Raw genomic sequence first — 22,109 nt, forward strand, 5'->3', positions numbered from 1 at the left:
TCTGGAAGGAAATGCTGCTCTCTTGTAAGAGGATCTGCTACGCAGAAGATATGCGGCTGCTGATTGAGCTTCTCGAAGGAAGATTCGGAGTTCAAGCAGCTACGTCATACTATGGCACATGCTCGCCTTATGGATGACCAAGGGTGAGTCAGTAGATAGAGTTCGAGTTGTTTAGCGTCGGTAGTGTATATGTCGGTGATAAATCAGGGAAGGTATCACTATATTGGTGAAGATAATTCGTATTTTCTAGAACAATCATTTGTTTTGTAAGTTTCTTTTAAAAGCTTAATGATTGATCATGACAAACATTAAAAAGTGCGAGTTGGTCTGTGGGTTGGACATAAACATTGTAACGCCGGGTGTTTTAACATGTTCAAGAGACGACTTGTTTTTTCAAGGGATTTAGCTGTTCCTTGAATCTCTAATTTATATTGATTCAAAGAATCTACACTGATATAAGCGAATGGATGGGTCACGTCTCGGGAGGAGTTTCGTCACCAGCCGATTTAATTTTTCACTAGTTAAATGGTTGAATTCCCTCGTTATATACGCACGTTTTAATAATCCTGCTCCATATGTATATATTCGTATTGCCATTAAAGATATCGAAACGACGAAAGCAAAGAATCGATTTGCAGTAAACTGTACAAACGTGGAGGCGGTTAAGAGTATTAATTTTGAATACTATTATCCTTGAAAGAAAACAATCGAATTGGCTGTCTATAATAGTTTAATCAGTCTGTGCCCTCTTGCCGCTTTTTTACTGAACGAAATAAAAAAAAAAACATGTGAAGAGGAGGAATTAAAAAAAAAATGACAAGATCCGTTCGGACACTCTCTTAAAGATTGTTCTAAAAGAAATCGTCCCTCAGTGTTATTTTTTGTTTGTTAATAAGTCTAGTTCGAGTGATAATCTAATAGCATTTTTATTCATAACGAACAAAATGTTGTAAGTTGTTAGTTCCGGTATTGCTGATAGATATTACTTTACCTGGCTGTCTCCTACCGGCACCAAAAAACCCCCGACTTCGAATCTAGAACATTTCAAGCATTCCTAAGTTTAGTTGTCGAGCAGAACTTGCGAAGAACAGACTTTTCAATGTACGACAGAACAGATTCCCAAAAAAAGAAGTTGACGGTAATATGTCATGTCCGTAGGCCTCTCAAGTCCTCACCGCCAGGGGTTTAGCTCATTTGATGTAGTAAAGAACCCGACAAAGGTGATGCCGATTTGTTAATTTGGTGCCACACGCCACTTCCTTTTGCCAATCAGTACTATCATCAAAAGAGGATTTGGGTTGGTTGAAAGTGAAGTATAAAGAGGAACTGACAATTAAGAGGAGCGGTGGTTTCAACAGAATTGAGTCCAACCGTCGGGACTTAGGCCCACACTTGGCCCACGCAAAATAGTCCCGCTTTGTTGGTGTCGGGCCGAACATAAATTGTGTTACTCAAAGCCTCTCAAAAAATGTTCAGCAGCTTAACACATTACCGATGCGCTTATATGTGGATTTCTATCTATCTAACCAGCAGTGTACGGATATCAAGCGGACACTTTATATTGTGGCCTGTTGTCTTTGCTACCATTGACAAAGGGACACTAATTTTATCATCACTAAGTTAATCAATAGTTGATAAAACAAAGAGTATGTATACTTATCTCAATTGAAATGATTTTTTCTTTGTTTGATAATTAATCGTAGATTTAGAAAGGCGTGAGGTTCGAGGGCGATGCAATAACATTTTTTTCTAAAAAAAATTTAAACGAAATAACACACTCTAGTAGTGAATATCTAATAAGGTTGTACTAAATATAGTAGAAATTATGTTCGGTCGGAGACACGATTCAGGTCATCGAGTCGACAGGTGCTGCGAGGTGAGGTTAAAGAAGCGCGAAAACGAGGAACGAGCACGTCAGGAACACAATATTAAAGAGGCCTGCTACAGCTACAAATCTTTAAACACGACTAACATCGTGGGGACAAAGACTACCCCATGTGCAAAAAGGTGCCAAAGCTCATTTTGGGGAATAAGCAACTTAAGTAACTAAATGATAGTGATGATCCGGTTACTCTACGTGTTACTCTTCAGTACAAAGACGTTGGTCAATCCTAGGACAATCGACATTCAACAGCTATGTTGCCTTATCTTATGGAATGAACCGAATTCCGACATATCTGTATTAGCTAAGGAGGGAATCACAAGAAGCCAACACCATAACAGAAGAAGATGCGTAGTGGCTTCGAGGCCTTGTGAGTGCTTTTGTTTATAGCAGCTCCTGTAGCAGTGTCCTAGGTGTCCCAGAGGCCGGAAGCTGTGAGGCACTTCTCGTCAAGGAAAAGCCTTCAATGCAATAGTAGATAGTAATGTAAGGATTAGAGTAATCTTTTGTGGATTTTCTTTTAGTTAGCTTTTGTTCTGACGAAGGTGAGGCTGTTTATTGTATCGTGTTCGAAAAAGCTGTGGGGATTCAGCATCACTTGCAAAGGGTACACAAATCTTAACATCAATAATAGTAAATGTGGGTCGCGAAAATTTTTTCAGATTTTTGTTTTTTTTGCGTATAAAGTAACTTCTTCGTTTCGATTAAAGGCCTAAGGCAGGCTAAGTCTGACCAAGGAGCTAAACGGCCATTTAGAAAGCGTTCACATCATCCCTGCAGAGTGATAGGGATTCCTCAGAGAATGCTTCATAGAAACGGGCTACAGGATCCTGTCCACTGAATTTAAGAGAGCACTAGTTACATCGCTATACGCGGTGTTCACCGACTTCAAGGCCAAGGATAAGGTTCTGTTCACGTTGGCCGAGGTGGATACTTCTACAAATGTGTTGAATTTCAGCGTTGCAATGCTGTGATAGCCATTGACAACGAAGCGATCAAACTCTCGCCCTTCATACAGACTATTGGCATATATTAGTAAAATAACCTAATGCTCATCCTTGTTCTCCATCTTTAATTAAATAAAAAGGTCGAGGAATTCAATATACGGGTCTGACAAGCCCTAGCTCGCCTCCACGCGGCAGTCACAGATCTAAGACTGGCCATAGTCTAGACTTAGACGGATACGATGATATATAGAAAAGTGGCAAGGTAGTAGTCACTGAAATCTTGTACTTCGCTTTTCGTCTATGTTAACCGATGTTCGTAAGGTAAGGTTGCTCTTCTTAGCAAACTGCAGAAGTTTTACTCAGAAAATTACTGAAAGACACGGGAAGGCAATATTGACCGCATGAGCGATCAAGTTGCCTCATCGCTCGTCTGTCGCAGCGTCTCTCAGCATGTTCAACCTCGAAGTAGCTCCGGTCCGAAAGAATCGTGTTATTTGGAAAGACCTTATAGTGAACATGTAGGTACTCCAGGTCCAGGGAAAATTGCAATAAGTATCGTTTCATCTGTTGGCCCCTGGTACCATCGCAGGGTATCTGGTAAATCTTTTAAATTATCTTTATGAACTCAAGAAAACTTGTTTAACCTACATAACGCAAATTGTTTTAAATATTTCTATATATTTCCTCTGATATTGTGTAATTGACGTGTACTTATAGAATTTTTGACTACTGCCACCAACTGGTGAATACGTAGAGTATGACTGAGTGAAGTCAGGCTAGGTGAAGCCACTCAGAGTCCTAAGGCAATTACCAGCGCCTTCGATAGCTGGTGGGTTGGAAGGTGCCAGCCTCTTATAACGGACGACAGAAAGACGTTTCACTTTTAATATTATTCTCACATTTATACCTTCCAGTTGTTTAGTGTACACACGTTAAGCATTAATTACAATACATTGTGCGCTTCTGAATGGGTTCCGTTCGTTCTTTAACATTCTGCTTTTGTACGCTAGCAATGCGTTATCCGCACGAAATTGGCTAGGCATTATATAGCAGGCAGTCGGTTATGGTGCGACTGCAGCACGTTACGGGTGGTCCAGGTGATTGTCTTACTAATATTGTAAGTAAGTCCATCTAAGTCGCATGTTCAAATCCGGACATCCCCCCAGGGCATTTTTCAGTGGGCCCTGAAGTAAAAGATGTTTGGCCAGCATAGGATTCTCCTGTAGGTCACAGCGCTGTTTACCTACATCTCTCCTAAAGGCCAGAGCAAAAACGAGCGCTACGAAAAAGAACAAGACATCTAGATTGCGCAATAATTCGCCCCAAAATGCAGACATGAATAATACGCTGACTAACAACGATATGATGGCTTATGTTTGAGAGGTCGTTGGAAGGTTTTATGACGATGGGACAAATGTATCCCATTGAAAAAAAAACAGATGCTACCGTAACGCTCCGTAAGGACATATGACGGTTGCATAGCTACGAAGTTAAACGAGTACAACAAACAGGGTGCACTTCAGTAATATGTTTTACTTTCTTTAAGAATGCTGCTACCATAGTTTTGCATGGACCTTTTTTGGGGGGGGGGGGGGGTAAGTTTTCTTCGGAGCTAACTTCTCCCAAGTCCACTTAGCGCTGTAAGCTTACATCTGAGTGTTATGCAGTTAGGTCGTCTGTGTGGAAGCCGGCCTGTGTGGGGCGTCTCTGCTGCAGGGGCAGGTTTCCGCTGTGTTCAAAAAGCCATTATAGATAGTCTTTACTCGCGGTGTATTAACTGCATAAGGTCACCCCTTCGTGTGTCGGTTTCCTAAAGGTATACAGGTAAAATTATGAGGACAGGTTTGGTGGGCTGAAGGTTGTGCTACGATCGAGCAACTCCGCCTCAGCAGACGCATGATAGTTATTTGTGTTAATGGGTATTAAGAGTACGGACGCAGTTCGGCTTTACCTGTTTTTGATATCATATTTACGTTGTATATATACGTAGGGAGCCTCCGCTTGGTTCCGTTACTATTTGGCATACGTTCGATTGGATCCTGATGGGGGTTCTTCAAAGCTTTATACAGGTACGATGTAAAATAGGGTAATACCAGAAGGATCACTGATGCTGGAAACCCTAGGGTGGGCTTTGAGTCAGCATTAACTTCTACTTACTAGCTTCTATCTCAAAGAGTCGTAAGGAAATAAATGCATACACGTGTACTGCATATTTGTTTTGTAGGTAGTTCTACTGCACGTTTAGAATCACGACCATCATAAACTTTCGACATCCCATAATATTTTTATAAAAGGAGTCCCAAAAAATAAAGATGTGAAAATAAGAACGCCGCATTTCAAATACTTTACCGTAAATATGTCAGAAAAATTGAAGTATGGGTGCGACCAAGTCGAAGTAAGGCAGTCGTCACAACAGTAGTAGAAGTCAGAAGTTTAATTTTCTGCTCGAGAAGTGACTGGGCGCAAGCATCTTATTGAAGCTTTTCATTAAAACAGGTTGCTAATGGCTACTATGTACAATTATAGAAAACTAATTGCCAGGTTGACTAGGTTTGGTTATGGGCTCGAGCGCAATACTGGTTACACCACACGACCAATATGATGGGAATGGCTTGATTCGTCGAACAGGCAAATTTCGTAGCACAGCCGAAATTAGTTTGTTAATAGCGTAGTCTTGTGGGTACACATAGACGACAAGCAAGCCATTTGCAACGAAAGCGTCCTCTACTCCAATACATTCCTTCTATAGACGAATGCGTAGAAATTAACGCGGCCAAGATACTCGCACGTACTTCTATTCTCGTACACCATCTCGTCGGCCTAAATCGACCCTTACATTTGTCCTTAGGTGGATGATTCTGCCTGATGGTACCGGCTGCGATTTGCCGCAGATGCCACATTAGCCCTTTGTCTGGTTCCTAGCGCTGGTGGTATGAGGCGCCCTTTGCGCAAGCAACAAAAAATTGCCTCATCATCGTCTGCCAGTCTCGAGGCAACTCCGACGGTTGATGCTCGATAGGACCCTGCATGACGCCACAGTGTTCGAGTTCGAAAAAGGGCAAAATAAGCGAAAAGGCTTGTAATGTCTCATAAATTTTTCGCAAAATGTTTATATATATATATATATATATCCTTGGCAAATATTTTCCTACTTTGTTTGAGTGCGAAGTTGCTAAGTAGCTAAGGGCCAGCTACCAGCCGAGGTTAGGTGTAAATTTTTACGCAACCTTTGACATGCTTTTGGGACGTGGCGGCATGGAACGTTTCTCCGTCTCATTGGATGCAACGTTGCCCTGTCGCATCCAGGCGTCCGTCGACGACAAAAATAGCCAGAAAATACCGTCACGAAATAAAGACGTTTGCGTCACAACCAATGCGCGGCCGATATGTGGTACATATGCTGAGGAGCCGTGCTGCAGCAGCTGAAAGGAGTAGATCCCACCTCTAGAAATGCTTAAACGACTTTTTGTATTTACGCTTTTATAGCCAGCGCTAGACGCTGAGCTTTGGTCGTGGGTGCCTGTAAAGGGGCTATATTCGTACAGATGCGCAGTGTCGTTTGCTGGTAGCTGCGTACGTAATTTTCATTTCATGCCGTATATTCTAAAGAGCTTTTCTCAACTTGCGTTTGTACATAAGTGTACACTTTTCTTATGCTATTTTTTTTAAACACGCACATATTTAAGCAAACATGTTTACGTATGCTGAAAGTATAGTCTCTGACGATGAATGTAACCAACATTCACCGCAATTACAGCTTAAGTTTGGAACTTCAGACCATTCAATGGTCATTTTCAAAATATTCGTTCTTTAATACGCATATAACCTTTTAATAGCCATCCTGCATCAGGCGATATTGGTAGGTAAAACTGATAAATGTGTCGCAATTTCAGCTGAGTTCATGTTTAGGCTGATGGCAGGTTAAAGGTCTTAAAATGCAATGGCTTAAAATGTACAAGAAGTGCAAAAAATTAATCGTTGAAACTTATCTGCACAACCCAGTGAACACTTATATCTCTTTCTCTCGAAAAGACCTATACTTTCTGTTTAAAAAATCTAAATGTATCAAAAAAAAAATCACTAGAACCGCTTTGATGAATTTCTGAACCTCTTAATTCTAGAGAGAGTCTTTGAATTTTTTTTCATGGAGACCTTTCTCAGGTTTTTAATCTGGCAATAGCGTTAACTGTCTATTTCGAACAAAAAGAAGGTTTGTGACCTTAATGGGTGTTCGCCCAGCACAAAGGAATTGGTCAAGAAGGAAGGGCTTTTTTTCAGCGTTAAACTGGCGCCTGAGTGCTTAATCAATACGCTTTACTGTTTGTTTGAATTTAAGCGCCGTGTTATACATATAAAGTACACGGTATATAGGATGCATCAAGATTGCCTGAATTCTCTTTTTTGTGAGCACCCGTTATAACGAATGGCCATTGCTTGGCGGCACCGAAACAGTGACAGATTCACATTTGACTATACCGATAGGTTTATTTCATAATTTGATGGGCTTTTTTGAGCGGTGCTGGACGAGAGAATGGGTTTTTAGCTTGAAACGGATTTTCGATCATAAATAAAAGTTTCTGAACGGCCCCATCCTAAAACTAAAAGATCAAACGTGATGAATTTAAACTCTCGCATAATTAATGTATTGCTGCTATTTATATTTGATTTGTATTTAAGATAGGCATACTGAAAGAGGGAATAGGACCAAATTTTTCCTCACATTGTCAATTACCGGTGCGCGACTTGTACAACTACTTATCTTCTTTGATTTTATACTATTTTATATACATTTCGGTATTAACCAACAGACTGATTTGTAGGCGAGGCAATGTTTCCTTCGCCAAATTCTATAACTGCCGAAGAGTTGGGATATTTTTGAGAATACCAAAAAACAGGACTGGGCTGGATATGAGACGCGGATAACATCAAAGCTAACATTGAAATGGAGGATTTCATCAATCTAAAGGCTCTGTCTAACGGTTGACTGAGATTATCTGGGGTTACGCCATTTTGTAAACAAGTAGACTAGTAGGGAAGCCAATCAGACAGGCGAGATGGAAACTCTAATCAAGAATGCGAATGACGTACAGGGTACGGCACCTAAACTAGAACTTGTTTTTGGTTGTATACAAATATTTGCTTCAACAATTTTTTGTAGGTACCGGGATTCGGTGGACTTTTACTCAATGACGTTACCCGTACAATAATCCAACGGGCTCAAATCTGAATTGTTTGGCGACCAGATGTATTTTCACCTGCTTCAATCGACTTGTATAAGCGAGCGTACCACCAGGCGTATGGTCTTTCCTCAGAAACTTTTACTATCTACCGTTGCAGGACATGCTTGTTTAGCGACGTTTTCGAGGAAAAATGTAATAGCATGACGTCCTTCTCATGCGGCGTGGCACTCAAAACATTAACCTTAGCTAAGGACTGGCTTCTACGTACAGTAGACACTTCCTGAGATACTCAATAAGGCCGATCGTTTCTGTGCTTTGTTCTTGGATAACGTATGGAAAAATGCTGTCACAGAACTCGACTTGCTGTTTGATTGTCGGAAAAATCGAGTAGTAAACAACGTCGCTCAGATCTGTTGGCTTCATTGTCCCCAAAGGGCATCTAGTTAGCTTTCATAATACACAACACGTATCTGAGGTCTTTGTGAACACTCTATGGCGTCACGCGCTTACTCACGTCAAACGCCCTGATCGAAATAGAGCGGCCAGTAGAAATGCGCTTCCGAATTATAGCGGTTAGCTTTGTTCAGCGTTGCGTCGTGCTACTACTGCTCCTTCCGAATTCATTTGTGATGTAATACACCGTTAATTTGAGGTAAGCCAAAAAGCTCGGTGAGGATTTGTCCAATGCGTTGATCGTCGTGCACCTGCCTAACACGACCTTCCGTTATTCGTACCGATGAGCTTTTTGTTTCAGTGTAGAAAATACTGGCTTTCGTGTGATACCGGGAGTTGCCGATAAACGCATGTCTGCTACGATAAATGTTACTATAAATAATCCACCAAAGTTTGTCCCAACTTAGATTCCGTACGTGTACATGATGGGTTGTCTTAAAAATTGCTCACTAAAGCCTAGTTTGTGCCTAGAACGGTATACTAGATCATATGACGACCGAGTTCATTTTAGATTCACAGTTGATTGTGTTTTTTCTTTATTTAGAGAAAGAATAAGGTTTAGTTAAGTAAGTAACGAGCTTCATATTGCATCACCGAACAGGAATTCATCAAGGGAGACGACCTCGAGGTTTCTAAGCTTGCTGCGTTTGTCCGGGTTAGAGCAGAAGACTCCATGTCATAGGTAGAATAAGTTAAATTTTAACTTCTTATTATTATTCTACCTTAACTACACCATGTTGAATGATTATGGGAGCGACAGTGGAGGTCACCTAATCAACAGTTAGCGTTTTCATATCTTTATTAATCTTTAGTATCTGTAGTGATGTTGTTTTGGACTTAATCTACTGCCAGCTTTTACATATGAAAAAAATCAACTGGCACGCTGACCCGTTCATCTTGAATATATTATGATCACAAAATTAAAAGTATTTGGGTTTTACGAATTGGAAACCGAAAATACAATGTTCATTCTTCGTATGGATGTTTCCCGATTACCTACTGTATTTTATGACGCATTTGTACTTGTTGTACATGTTACCCATAACTTTGTTAAATAATTCTAAACTTCAACTTATGGACACCTCTCAGGGCGTACATACAACTTCCAGTGGGCTTTGTCAAGTCATAAGTGAAAATTGCAGAACTCGAGTCTGGACTCAAGAGCAAGGTCTACGTAAAAAATAATTTCTAACAAATTAATATATCGCGCTTAGCAGGTTAAAGCGTAAATCTGAAACGGCCAAGTACGGCTTTGAGACGCGACGACATTCGTTCCTTTGGATTTATCGGATCGTTTTGTTGTATTAGAACACGGTTTAAAAGCTTATAAAATAACAGTGGTCCTGAAACAATTGATGAAAAACTTTCTTTCATAGCAGATAATTTCTAATCTTTCGTTGATCCAGCTATCTTTGACCGTATTCGCGATATGGCAGCGTCATTTGCTTAGTAAACCTAAATACACGTGGTCGTTTGGGTTCAAAACCGATAAGTACACGCATCTCGTTGGCGTCTGGGCCAGCCGTACCAACGAACGCTTAAGTAAAGGAGTACACATTCCGAATAATATTCCGCAGCAGTTGGTCAACTGGGCTTTCATCGACGGCATACACCCGACAGAAAGCTACAATAGATTCCGTCGTAGTTGAACTGTTTCAAGGTTGCAAGAAAAACACAAGACTCCTGTGGCGTTTAAATTTGCCTATGAAAAAAATATACACAAGTTACACAGATTTCACAAGAGAGCTGAGCTCATAGTGCGTTCAAGAACCGAAAACACGTGCTGCAAACGATAGCCTAATAAACAATAACGAAAAGATAGACGTAGTGCTGACGTCTTACGAAATTGCCGGTAGAAAAACAGAAAACCACTGGATCGAATACTACCGTTGGAGAAATGCAATTCAGCTTATAGACTTAATGTTAATAATTAGATGATTTGTTTGCATATGATATGTTTATTGTATATTTATCTTAACTTTTTTTTTTCATCTTATTAACTAATTACACATCTCTATCTTGATCCCTAGTGTAATAACTTTTGTGCTCACGACAACAGCATCAGACATCTGCATTTGTAGCGCTTTGTACTTGAAAGGACTCGCTTAGCAGCCGGAGTCTCAAATGCTCGCTCAACCGATTGACTACTCGTTGCGGCTAGATAGTGTGGCCTATTAGCAGGCTACTATGCAACTATGTTCCCTTGGGGCCCTGACACTTATCCTACAACGGGTGACGTTTGCAGGATGAATCGCGTTCAGCAGGATAGGCACTGACTGCAGTTCATAAGTGATGCTGTGTCAAACAGTTCTAGAAAAAGTAGATGGGTCCACAGCATCGAGAAATGCTGTAACCTTCGTAATAAGGGCGTCACATAGCGATTTGCGTCGTTCCTTGTTCTGAACAAAGAAATAGGTATCGCTTGGAATAAAATTGAACTAATTTATTAAAATTCCCTTATAGAATTTAATTACGATTAAGAATAACATCATGCATTTAATTAACAGGACATATTAACGTGCGTGGTATCATCAGAGACGCCTACGGCAGTACGAAGCTTGTCGCTTGAAACTTTCGTTGATATAACCATATCAATTACTATTGTAGGAACGTATTTATAATTTAGGATTGGTGTTTTTCCTTGTTCCTTTGTTTTGCTGCTTCATCACACCGCAAATACACACGAATCGGCCATGAATATTGCGTTTGTTTCTATGAAAACGGGTCACATAATGGGTATAATACACTTAAGCTGTTAGCTTTCGAGCCTTAGATTAAGGGTACTATCGTTATTGGACTTGCGTATCGACTTGCAGTATGTCCTAACGCAAACTGTGTCAAAGGCTACGGTCGGCCTCCTTCACGGATCATCTTCATTGATGGCGTAGCTCTAACACGTTTTAATTTATTTCATGATTTAAGTTCAAAACTGGGTGCAAATATAAAATGATTTTTCTATTGGAAGAAGCCAGCTCTCTAAGAGCAATAGCACTAGACGCAGACCCCCATCATACTCGAGTGGGTACTGACCAGTGAAACTCAATTATTTTTGTTCATACGATCTCTCGCAATACCTTTCATCTACACTAGTTCTACTAACAGTCATTACGTACCTGCTAATTACGCATTTGGGAACTGTGGCGGGTTCCCTTTCTTTCCACTTATAGCGGAATCCTCGTGTCTGGCAGCTGGCTAACACAGGGCGAGATGACTCTTTAGTCCTGTTCTTGTTTAGTAGGGATGACGTAGCCACCTCCGCCTTTTCGCTAAAATTACAGATCGTTTCATTTCTTCAAAATCCGCGCACGTTGCTCAAAAAAGGCCACCATCGCCCACTGCGCCAATATCGCTCGTACGTTTAAGCCATTTCAGTAACACGGATCAACGACACGAAGCTCCTGAGCTCCTCAAGATTAGGCTTAGTATCTCTGGCTGCTCTTGTTATAGGCTGTGCATAATGCTTTTAGCAGTTTTCTAGTGTTACGTGGAAATACAGGCGAGCCGACGGTGGGTGATAGTGAAGAATATTGCAGCAAACTTCGAACAGCGTCTGCCAACTAAAAACGGGATCAATTTACCGGCCCAACAAAGCAACTGTTTGTTGGCACGGTAAACAGAAAGTATTGTGATGCTATCATAGTCGATTCTTTTGTTCAGGTTCACGTGCGGCATGTCGGTAGTTGCATCCATAGTGAAAACGACGTATATACCTAGAACACCTCTCGGAAGGCGGCGTGAGGTAGTACAAAGCGAAACTCAATCGCCGTCGTAAGCACTCAACCTATGGAGCATACAAAAATCGAATGCGGCGGATGCCAGGCAAGGAGCAAACAACGAGCCTTAAAGCGTAAGAGATATTTTTCTGCAAGGAAGCTTGTTTTATACTGTCGACGAGCAGCATAGAAGGGTGCAAGTAGCAACTACCTAAGTGACCTGCAGGACTTGAAGCCAAATGGTACAGCTCAGAATAAGGATATCACCTGTTAAGGCTAACGTGCTCAAGCCCTTCACATATAGTAAATTGATAAAGACAAACATTGCATTGAATTTGATTTTATCACTGAAAGTAACGGGTCAACAACTGAGGGTATCTTTGATAACTTTTTACCCATGTATGGCTGAAGATGATAATCATCGAGTGATAGCGGTACTAGACTCAAATATACCATATGGCGCCGCAATGAGATAAAGAGCTGGAAAAACAGAATTTTACCTTCTTCATGTTCTAAATGAGATATGGAAAGTCGCATATGCCAGATTTGCATGAAAAAATCTTAGCTTATATTGACATTAAACATGCGGATTACGAAACTAATATTTATTTGAAGTTTTCAGGATTAATAAACCCTATAGAGTCTTCCATATGTCGCACTCATTCTTGAGACAGATCAGTTAACAGATAGGGTGACCTTTCTCCACACTTACGGGAAGCTGTATGCACAACTCTCTAGCTAATAGACTTCTAAATTGAATTGTATTTTTAGTAGAGCTATACATAAGTAAATGCAAACAACGTTATTGATAAGAATAAAACCGAAAACAATATCTGCACCTGCCAAATGTCTACTGGATACACCGAATGCGCGCATACATATTTACCTATTCCTACTATGCTTATTCACTGATTGTCGTACAATAACTTATCGACAGTTGCTTTAAAAAACCACTGCAACAAAACACAACAATAACATCAACATCGATAAAGAAGCAAGCTATAAACAAATAGTAGGAGGCCCGTCACTAAGCCGTTTCCCTCCGTATGCCGGTATACAGATGGCATTTATGCCCTCATAGGAATTGTCTCTCCGATTGTGTGCTTTGCTAGCGCGCACCGCTTAATTGTACTGCCTTTCACTGCCAGCGGTCTTACAATGCATGCGCCGTCAACCCTCTACCTACATTCCCCTTTTCTAGGGCACCTCCGCTATTCTTTAAGTTAATAACGTCGCAGCGGTCCCAAGATGGTTTGATTAGTCCGTCCTAGACGTAGGAAGCCGTGGCCGGCCGCCTATTGGTCCTGTTGAAGCGGCCTTGTCCGGGACTTTTGTTAAGATCTGTTTGGACGGCCTTCCTGATCGAACTTTTTTCCCGCTAATACAACAAGCGAGCTCGCTTCCGCAGACACGCGCACATACGGAAGCTTAAAATGGACACAAGCTTTCGGCAGGTTAGATGGCTGGGTTATGCCCGACCGCCCTACGCTAGCCGCCTTGCGATTTCTTTGACCCGCCGATTCCCTGCTTGAAGACACTTGCAGCCGTCCCAAGTAGATAACCTTTGTAGCCGCTCAGCTGAAAGAGGACCGTCACTTCTGGCTGTCTTAATTCATCCAATAAGGCAGAGACCTCGGTGGTGGCGGCTGGAAGAGATCTGAACGTCAGTAATGTTCTAGACAGCCGTCAAATAGCCAACCGAAGTCCCTTCGGTTTCCTGCAGAACTAGCAGTAATCTTTGCAATAGAGAGCAGTAATCTTTGCAAAGAGGATACAAACACGCTTCGCGCCAGATACAACCATGCCGATCATTCCGAATGACCGTACCGAAGAGTATCAAACATGAAGCCAAGCGCCGTTGACACCGACGCTGTTACGGGTTTCGCGTTCTGATTCAACGTGGGGCTTTCTGCCTATTTAGGTTAGGTGGCTTGAAGACCAGTCAACCTTCCGAAAGGGGAAAGATAAGAAGCAGGTGTTCAATGAATTCTCAATCAGAATCAGCAGTGTCGATCTTGGCAGCCTTGACTACAGGCTCATTTTCTGTCCCACGGCGGGGTGCTGCAGATTTGGCACCTTTGCCACATAGCAGAGTAACCTAACTTATCGCAATATCGCTTAGTAGTATAATACAAGGAGAGCGCGAGTAACATTGTGGCCGCCAAGTAGGGTAGCATCAGTACGAGCCATCGATGAGCTTAGGCCCAAACATTGCATATAACAGACTAGTATAACAAAGCACGGACACTGCAGATATATTCAAAAACAGATCACAGAAAAAGCTATGAAGCACGGAAAAACCGTAAGCACTGACATAGAGATCTTACTGGATCGGCGACAATGGTTGCGCTATATATATATATATATATATATATATTTAACCATAAGGCTTTTACTGCAGTAGGTGGGTTGTTTTTTAGCGTACGCGAATTCGTATGTTTTTTTGCGCTTTTCACGTACGTTAAATTCGTTCTCGTTGTAGTAGTAGCATTATTTGGCAGGACGTATGGAGAGCATAGTAGGTTCTGTGTATCTGTTTTGCATGCCTGGTAAAACTTACAAACACCTATAAGCCTCTTCAGGTCAAATCCCGTCTTATCAACGTTCTCGGCAAGGAACAGCTCGTCCAATATTTTTTTTTCAACACAATTTTCCACATACAGTACAGTTTGCTGTTTCTTTCGACCATTTTATTCTTGAGGAGCCGAGATTGTGTTGCGGCGCTGAGGTCTGTAATGAGGTTAAAATTCCTCCTTGCGCCTATCAAGCTATGCACTGCTTTACTATATGAATGGTAAACGGGTAAAACATTAGAGAACTATCAGGCGATACGAGACTTCTTAGGCTATTCATCTTCATATTACGGTTACGGAATCATTGTTGCAGTACACAGAAAAAGATCAGGAATTTATTTAAATTTATGACAACTTCCAACAAAGGAAACAATAGATTCCAAATTACTAAGATTGTATAACGAAATTTGGGCTGCATAAGACGCACTTTACCGATATTTTTTTAAATTTCGAAAGAAATTTTTTTATGGTTGCACCCTTTTTCCATTTTGATCTTTTTTTAGTACGACTCAGAACGGTAATCCGGCCATGGTTTGTCGTTCGAGTAATTAAATTTTTTTTTAAAAATTCAATTATTTAACGAAAACCGGCAAATAATAACACTTTCTGCTTGTTCTCCTTTGATTTGATAAGAATCACTGATGAAAACAATATCATTAGCAATCAGCGTATCTAAGCGAAAACTTTTTACTTAACTTTATGTGTATATAATGAATGCATGCTATGGTGCAGTCGTAATGTAAATTAAAACCGGGAATATGTTGCAGGGTTTTTGTCAGAAGAAAGACAACAATTAGGAAACAGTTAATTACCTGTTTCAAGACATAGACAAATCGAGGGTTTTAGAATCGGCTCATCCACCTGCAGGTTTTAAATGAAAATGTATGTAACTGGCTTTTGAGTTTTTTGCGCAACGTGGTGCACAAATGCAATGACAGTGAAAAAGGTAAAACCATAGGCCAATCATTGCTTCGTACGTAGGACAAACATACCGGACCTTGTGCTCCGATGTCATTCAACAATTTAAAGCCTGGACATAAAGTAGGCCTGAAGAATGACTTGACCAGATAGCGAAGAAACGGACCCTCTTAACTTCAGGCCGTGCGACCCCTGAGGCTTACCGTCTCTCTATAGAATTGTAAAGCCTAGCTGCAGTTCCCTTCAGATTCTCTTACTGACTGTGACAGCCCAGCCTAGTATGAACCTATCCTGCTATGTGATGGGCTTGCCAGTGGTTTAACGTCATTTAGAACACTTAGCGTTTGATTTCTCACTATTTCCATGATTACAAACTCTTCGTCTTGGAAAATCGACGCGCAAATTAACCAGCTATTGTCCAGGGTTACTTTGTCTTTAGTCACTGAATGTTTAACACTGTTAATGAAGAGGCTTGCCATACGTTCTGTGCAATGATCCGCTTTTATCATAAGGCCATAAAAATAACATTTCCAAGCTGTCATCAGTATTTTTTGCCCTTTTTTCTGCGACTTGGGTTGCGTTCTACACTGAACAAAAAATAACATGCTGTGAGCTCGTCTGTTTATTCCTGCGACGTTTTTGCTATGTTTTAAAGTGAGTGAGATCGTTATGAACATGCATGTTATATATGTACGTATAATATATATTCGCAATTGACTATTCCGAGAGGCTCAGAATGTAACAGTGTAGTTACTTCCTATTAGATAAACAAAAATCGATATCTTTATAATAAAAAAAAGTACTCACCAGTTTTTGTTCTGCATTTCTAGAAGGGAAAAGTTCTCAAAAAATAACATCGAAGAACTCAACATTTCCGTTGGATTGTGTCACCTGTTGTTTGTTTTTAAAGGGATCATTCACGCATCTTCCAATGGTTGGTTTATTCAGCGTAATACCTAAAAAAGCAAAATTCGTGCGTCGTACGAAAAAAGGCTAAAAATCATATTATAATAAAATTTTAGATACGTAGATAGACTACTTGGATCAACGTGGAAAACTATTGTTTATATAGCGATCCGAGAGGTTATTCCTCTGGCCTCACTCAAACTTGGCCCGCTTCATCTTTCGGAGCAACCCTGCACGGCCTATTTACCACGGTTCACCCTTGTGAAGGTATACGTCTAGAACAGCACTCAAACGCTGGGAATGCTTTTACGGATGAATTTCTTAACGGCAATGGCGACAGCAATAGTAGCCCTAGCACAAGGCCGTTAACTGCTTCAATCTGTTACATTTAAAGACTCAAACACTTTCTTTTAGCATAATTCGCTTCCCTGTTGTCAACTGTTCGCTTGTGTCTGTCTTTCTGTGAAAAAGAAAGAAACTCAGCTGCTGCAAAAAGTCCCTGTAAACATTAAGGGCAAGAGAAAACAAGGGCATGCGTTACGCTTCAATTTGCTGTGGTCCTGTGAGGGCATCTGCAGGCTAATCCACTACGCAGACACAGCCTTTGATGCGTTCATTGATCCGGAAGCTTGCTAAGCGTGTTTCGTTAAGAGTGTAAGTGAGACAAATGTTGTTCACTCATAACGCGTGATTTCTTCCATATGGCTTGTTCACTTAAGGCCCATGATGAAGCACACGAATAAAAATGCACTTTGTTCAGTCTGATCGCTGCGGCGTTTTCCGATGTGATCCTGTGCTACAGCCGTGTTTCCTACAGTATAGGGCTGGAGTGATGTTGGCTGGACATTGATCCTATAAGAAAAGATTTCTGTCTTTTGCCTTCTGTCGCCCTGTAACAAAAAAAAGCGATTTTTATCCGTTATGAAACCGGCTAACGAACAACGGTACAGTAACTGACTGCAGTGGACTATAGGCAACGAGCGGGATGCCGGCTACCTGTTGAAGCAACGTTTGACATCTGGTTTTCGTTTATTTTGGTTCTAGCCGATCTTACTCTGCCACTGGCTCGCCGTGCTGGTCCTATTGGTCCTTTTATTATTGTTAATACGATAGTATTGTCATAACGCAGTTCTAGATCCAGAGTAGGCCCAACTCAGCGAAAACTATGAACAAAGCCGGATGATAGCAGGGGGCGAGAAGGAGAAGAAGAGGATCTGTAGGTATTAGCATAACGAAGGGGTTACTTACCACTGAAGAACCTTGCAAGGCCTTCAACAGGGCTGTTCAAGATTAGCGCCTACGTCCTGGCCCGTTAGTCGCCCATCTCTTTGGCTGATAAGTCTAAGAAGGAACTCGAAAGAAGATCGCAACATAAGCCACTGACAAGTAGGCGGTGAGGCAGACAAGAAAGTGTTTACATCGAAAGGTTCTAGAAGCTGGAAGCCAAAACGAAAAAAAACGCAATCGAATGAATTGTAGTATGGCATGATATAACCAGCACAAGGATAAGCGGTGCTAATGCTATTGTGAAGTAGAAGGCCGAACGTGGAGTGGCTGCAAGAAAATGCAGGGGCAAAGGACACTGGACAAACGATAGATGCCTGCCAATCGCAGATGCATTACAGACCATAAATAACTAGATAATTTTGTGTATAATCAGGAGTGCAGTGTAGAAACCGTATTAGTTTGGACAGTTATAATAAGCAAGCGATAAGTAACATATGATATGCTCAGGTGTGGATGTTCCCGATCCTCGCATTTTTCGTCCATGCATTGCATTAGTATCTGGCATCTTAACAATTGGTAATCATATGTTAACAGATAACTGCCATCTGCAGTAGTCAATTAGTGGATCACACGAGTACTAGTTATTGTTAGGCAGAAATTGTAAAAAAACAATTCGGTGACATTGATAAAACATGACAAAGTGTCGACGTGTTTTTTTTTTTTTTTTTTAGTGACCCCCTATGAGGATTGTATCGTATGGTGTTTTACTAGCATAACGCGGCCTGAGGCTGTTGCGGTAGCTGCGGATGTGGGCATGACACACCGCCATATTTCGTTGAGTGATTCAACTATCGTCTTTTTGAATTGTTTCACCCGTATAAATAATGCATCTAAAGGAACTACGAGACAGTTTTGTGCCGACACCACGGCGCAATTTTTAATATGACATTTCCATCTTCGGACGATGTAACAATACACAGTAGCCTTTGTTCCGAGATATTGTTCTATAACTGATGTCAATTTATCATATTCACGCCCACGTAAATAAAGAAACGTATTGTTTTACAGCATTTAGCCTTCGAGTGATTCTTTATTGTGCAATTGTTCTATTGTATCAGACAGTGGAAAAGGGATCTCTCAAACAGCAAAACAACAAGCCCATATACTTGAATTCGCGTAAAGTAAATATAAGTATCCACTAATTTCATCTATGCGACATATTTTCAATACTAGCTATAGCCGATATGTTCGTTAGTCGAAGTACCTATGTTTCGTGCATTACGTCCGGCATTGCCGTTAGACGTTCTATCAGATGGCTGGCTCTCACGAGGAAACCAATTGTGTCTATGGCCCAGTTCGGATTTAGACCACCATGTGTCCTTAAGATTAGCAGGCAAATATGTTATCCACTTGGCTGTCACGACTACTTAGTTAATCTAGTTATTCCAGCTCTCTACATCAGCCATTAGCACCAGTTTCGACTGCGTGGACATGCAATTTTACAAACAAATGACAGTACCTCATATACATATGTACGCAGAAAATACAAACATACACAGTGCGTACTGTATAAAGATAGAAGAAGTATCTCCGTGTGCTGCTCAAACAAGTGGTAGTACAAAGAACGTTCCGAACGTCGTTTATCCTAACGCGTACATACAGCTAGTCCAACGTTACGTTTGCCGCTGGTGAAAGTAGAACGCAGCCAATGAGATAGATGCAGCCGGTCCGGATCTCAGTAACCGCTACTACTACTACTACTACTGAGGTGTATGCTTAAGTTCGTAGGCCAGAGGGATAAGAGCAGCGGCTGCTGAGGTCAGTTAGTAGCACCGAAGAAATACAGGCGCGACTAAAACAAGCATCGTAGCCCAAAAGTTCACAAACAAACCACCGACCCGGTATCGCCAGACGCTACCCCGACGCCGCACTCTACCGCCGGGGATGGCCAGTTCTCTAATAGTTTGGACGAGAACTTGCGAAACGATCATGTTAGCCAAAGGAGCGCTTTACACGTGAGTACAGAAGGACAGGAACAATTGATGGATGGACGTGGGCTTTTGGCATGGGCCAGAAGCAACGGGTGATAAAGACAGACTGGCTAGTCCTTTTATCTAACGTTCCTTCGTTTCATTCCTTACCTTTGCTTACTTGCCAGAGGACTGTGAAGTGATAACCGCGGTTCCAGGAGTTCATCCTGATTCAAAGGTTGTTAGTAAGTATATGAGAAGAAAACAGGTGTCTCCTTCTGCGAAGAGGTAGCACACGTTATCCATTGTGATATTTTTCCCTTAAGAATGTTGCGGTACATTATGTGCAGAAACGCGTGCACACAGTTTGACGGTACGTGCTGGTTGTAAAAAAGTTTATTTTACTGGCAAAATATCATCTAGTTTCTTCCATATCTTATGTCACGGTAAGATCGTGCATCTCACTAGCAATGTAATCAAATGTATCCTCCTGCTCCCAGTGAATCTTGTTAATAACTTCTATTGGAAGCAAACGATAATCTCAACTGCTTCGTATAGATTTATCTCACTAAGAAAATTTCTACCGAATCATTTTTCTTCAAAAATATCCAATTACCTTTATAGGTATTAGAGAATACATATAGGAGAAAAAAATAAAACAGTTATTGAGTGATCACTTGGTGCAAATAAATATAATATTGTCAAATGGACGTATTATGTTTTTTACGAATTAACATTAAGCCTATGAAGTACAAGGTTACGGGACTCGAATCAGTGGCCTGCGGTTTGGAAAACCAGAGATTTAGCCGTTCAACCTTGTATTACAAGGACTATAAAAACGATGTCGATGCTGATGGTTGTTATTACAATAATTATGAATTAGTTTCATGTCATAATTCTGGACGTTTTTTGCCACTTAAACCTTATTCTTCGACGACTCCTTATATAATATATATTAAAGTTTCACAATCGTTTATTTTTTGTTCGCTTTCCTCTGCGTTTTCCCCCATTGTGTATTCCCCCCATGTAAAACACCCACAGCCGCAGCGATGTATCCTTTTTAGCTATGTACCTTGCTGATCCGTGGACGTCGCCGGTGAAGCTGCTAGTCTGCTTTCTGTCGTCTGACATTTCGTTGGCTGCATCGATTCGCACGGCTTGAGGGGTAGCAATCCATCGCCGTCGGCTTGTTCTTCACATCTTTACCATGTACAAGCGAAAAACCGAAACAGTATGTTCGGAAAGCCTATAGTAGCGCGTGTAGATTACCTTCCGTCTATATAGACTTTAACGTACTCCTTTAGGAAGTCGAAGGCCGAGGCAAAGTCAGTAGCACAAAGTACCCCCTATGGATGGTGCGTGAGTGGCTTAAATACACTAAACAGGAAAACACAGACCCTCGACCCATGACGGAATCTAATTTGCAATGCAAGTTTTTTTTTAAATAGAAGAGTAAAAGAAACCACTGAGATGGCATAAGTAGGTTGCGTAGGTCTAGTAGGTGGTCTAGTTAGTATTGGGAGGCCTACTGCACGAATTACACAAAGCAAGAAAAGAGCCTGTAGGCAGGCAAGCCAGCACTATGAAAATGTTTTGCTTGTATCGAACCTCTTCCCATCGGTTTCTATTTCCCGTACTTTTTTGCGGCATTGTATCTGTTCATATGTGGAGACTTGGTGACTTGCTGTCTTTTCCTCATTCTGATCCTTTTTTTTGTAAGGGAAGCAGACGGTCCATTTTCTTTGTTTATTTCTGCCCGACAAAGCTTCAGTTGAGCAGAGCAGACTTTCTGCCTAAGCCTTTTGAGCTGCAAAGTTTCTAGCACAAACGTGGACAAAGAGATAAAAGGCATTCAAAAGGCAGTGAAAACTAGCAACAGAACGCATGCTGTAACGGGTAATGAAGCAGTCACGAAAACTTAACCCTTGACGCTGAGATGAAAAACGAATATCTCGCAGGGTAATAATAAATAATAATAATAATAATAATAAATGGGTATAAAATGAGGAATAAATGGGTAGAAACATTTAAAAATCAGAAACCCTCCATGAGTTATGCAGATACAATATTGTCGGAGATTCTGACGTTGGAAGCTCCTAGCATTGCGTTACTAAAATCGGAGAGCTAAAGACCTTGTGAAAGCTGGATCTGGGTGGGATATTACATAGGAATCACAGATACCTAAGCTTTTTCAGGTATTCAGAAATTAAGATTAACGGGTAGACTAGACAATAATGACTCGTTTTTTCAGAGTGTCAGATTTTATAGGTGTAGCCAGCTATGCACTTGATTAGAGGAATCACTATCGGTAAATTTTCTGAGTTGTTGGTTTTCGTAATC

Source organism: Varroa jacobsoni, unplaced genomic scaffold, assembly GCF_002532875.2.
Source record: "Varroa jacobsoni isolate VJ856 unplaced genomic scaffold, vjacob_1.0 contig00596, whole genome shotgun sequence".
NCBI classification, from domain to species: domain Eukaryota; kingdom Metazoa; phylum Arthropoda; class Arachnida; order Mesostigmata; family Varroidae; genus Varroa; species Varroa jacobsoni.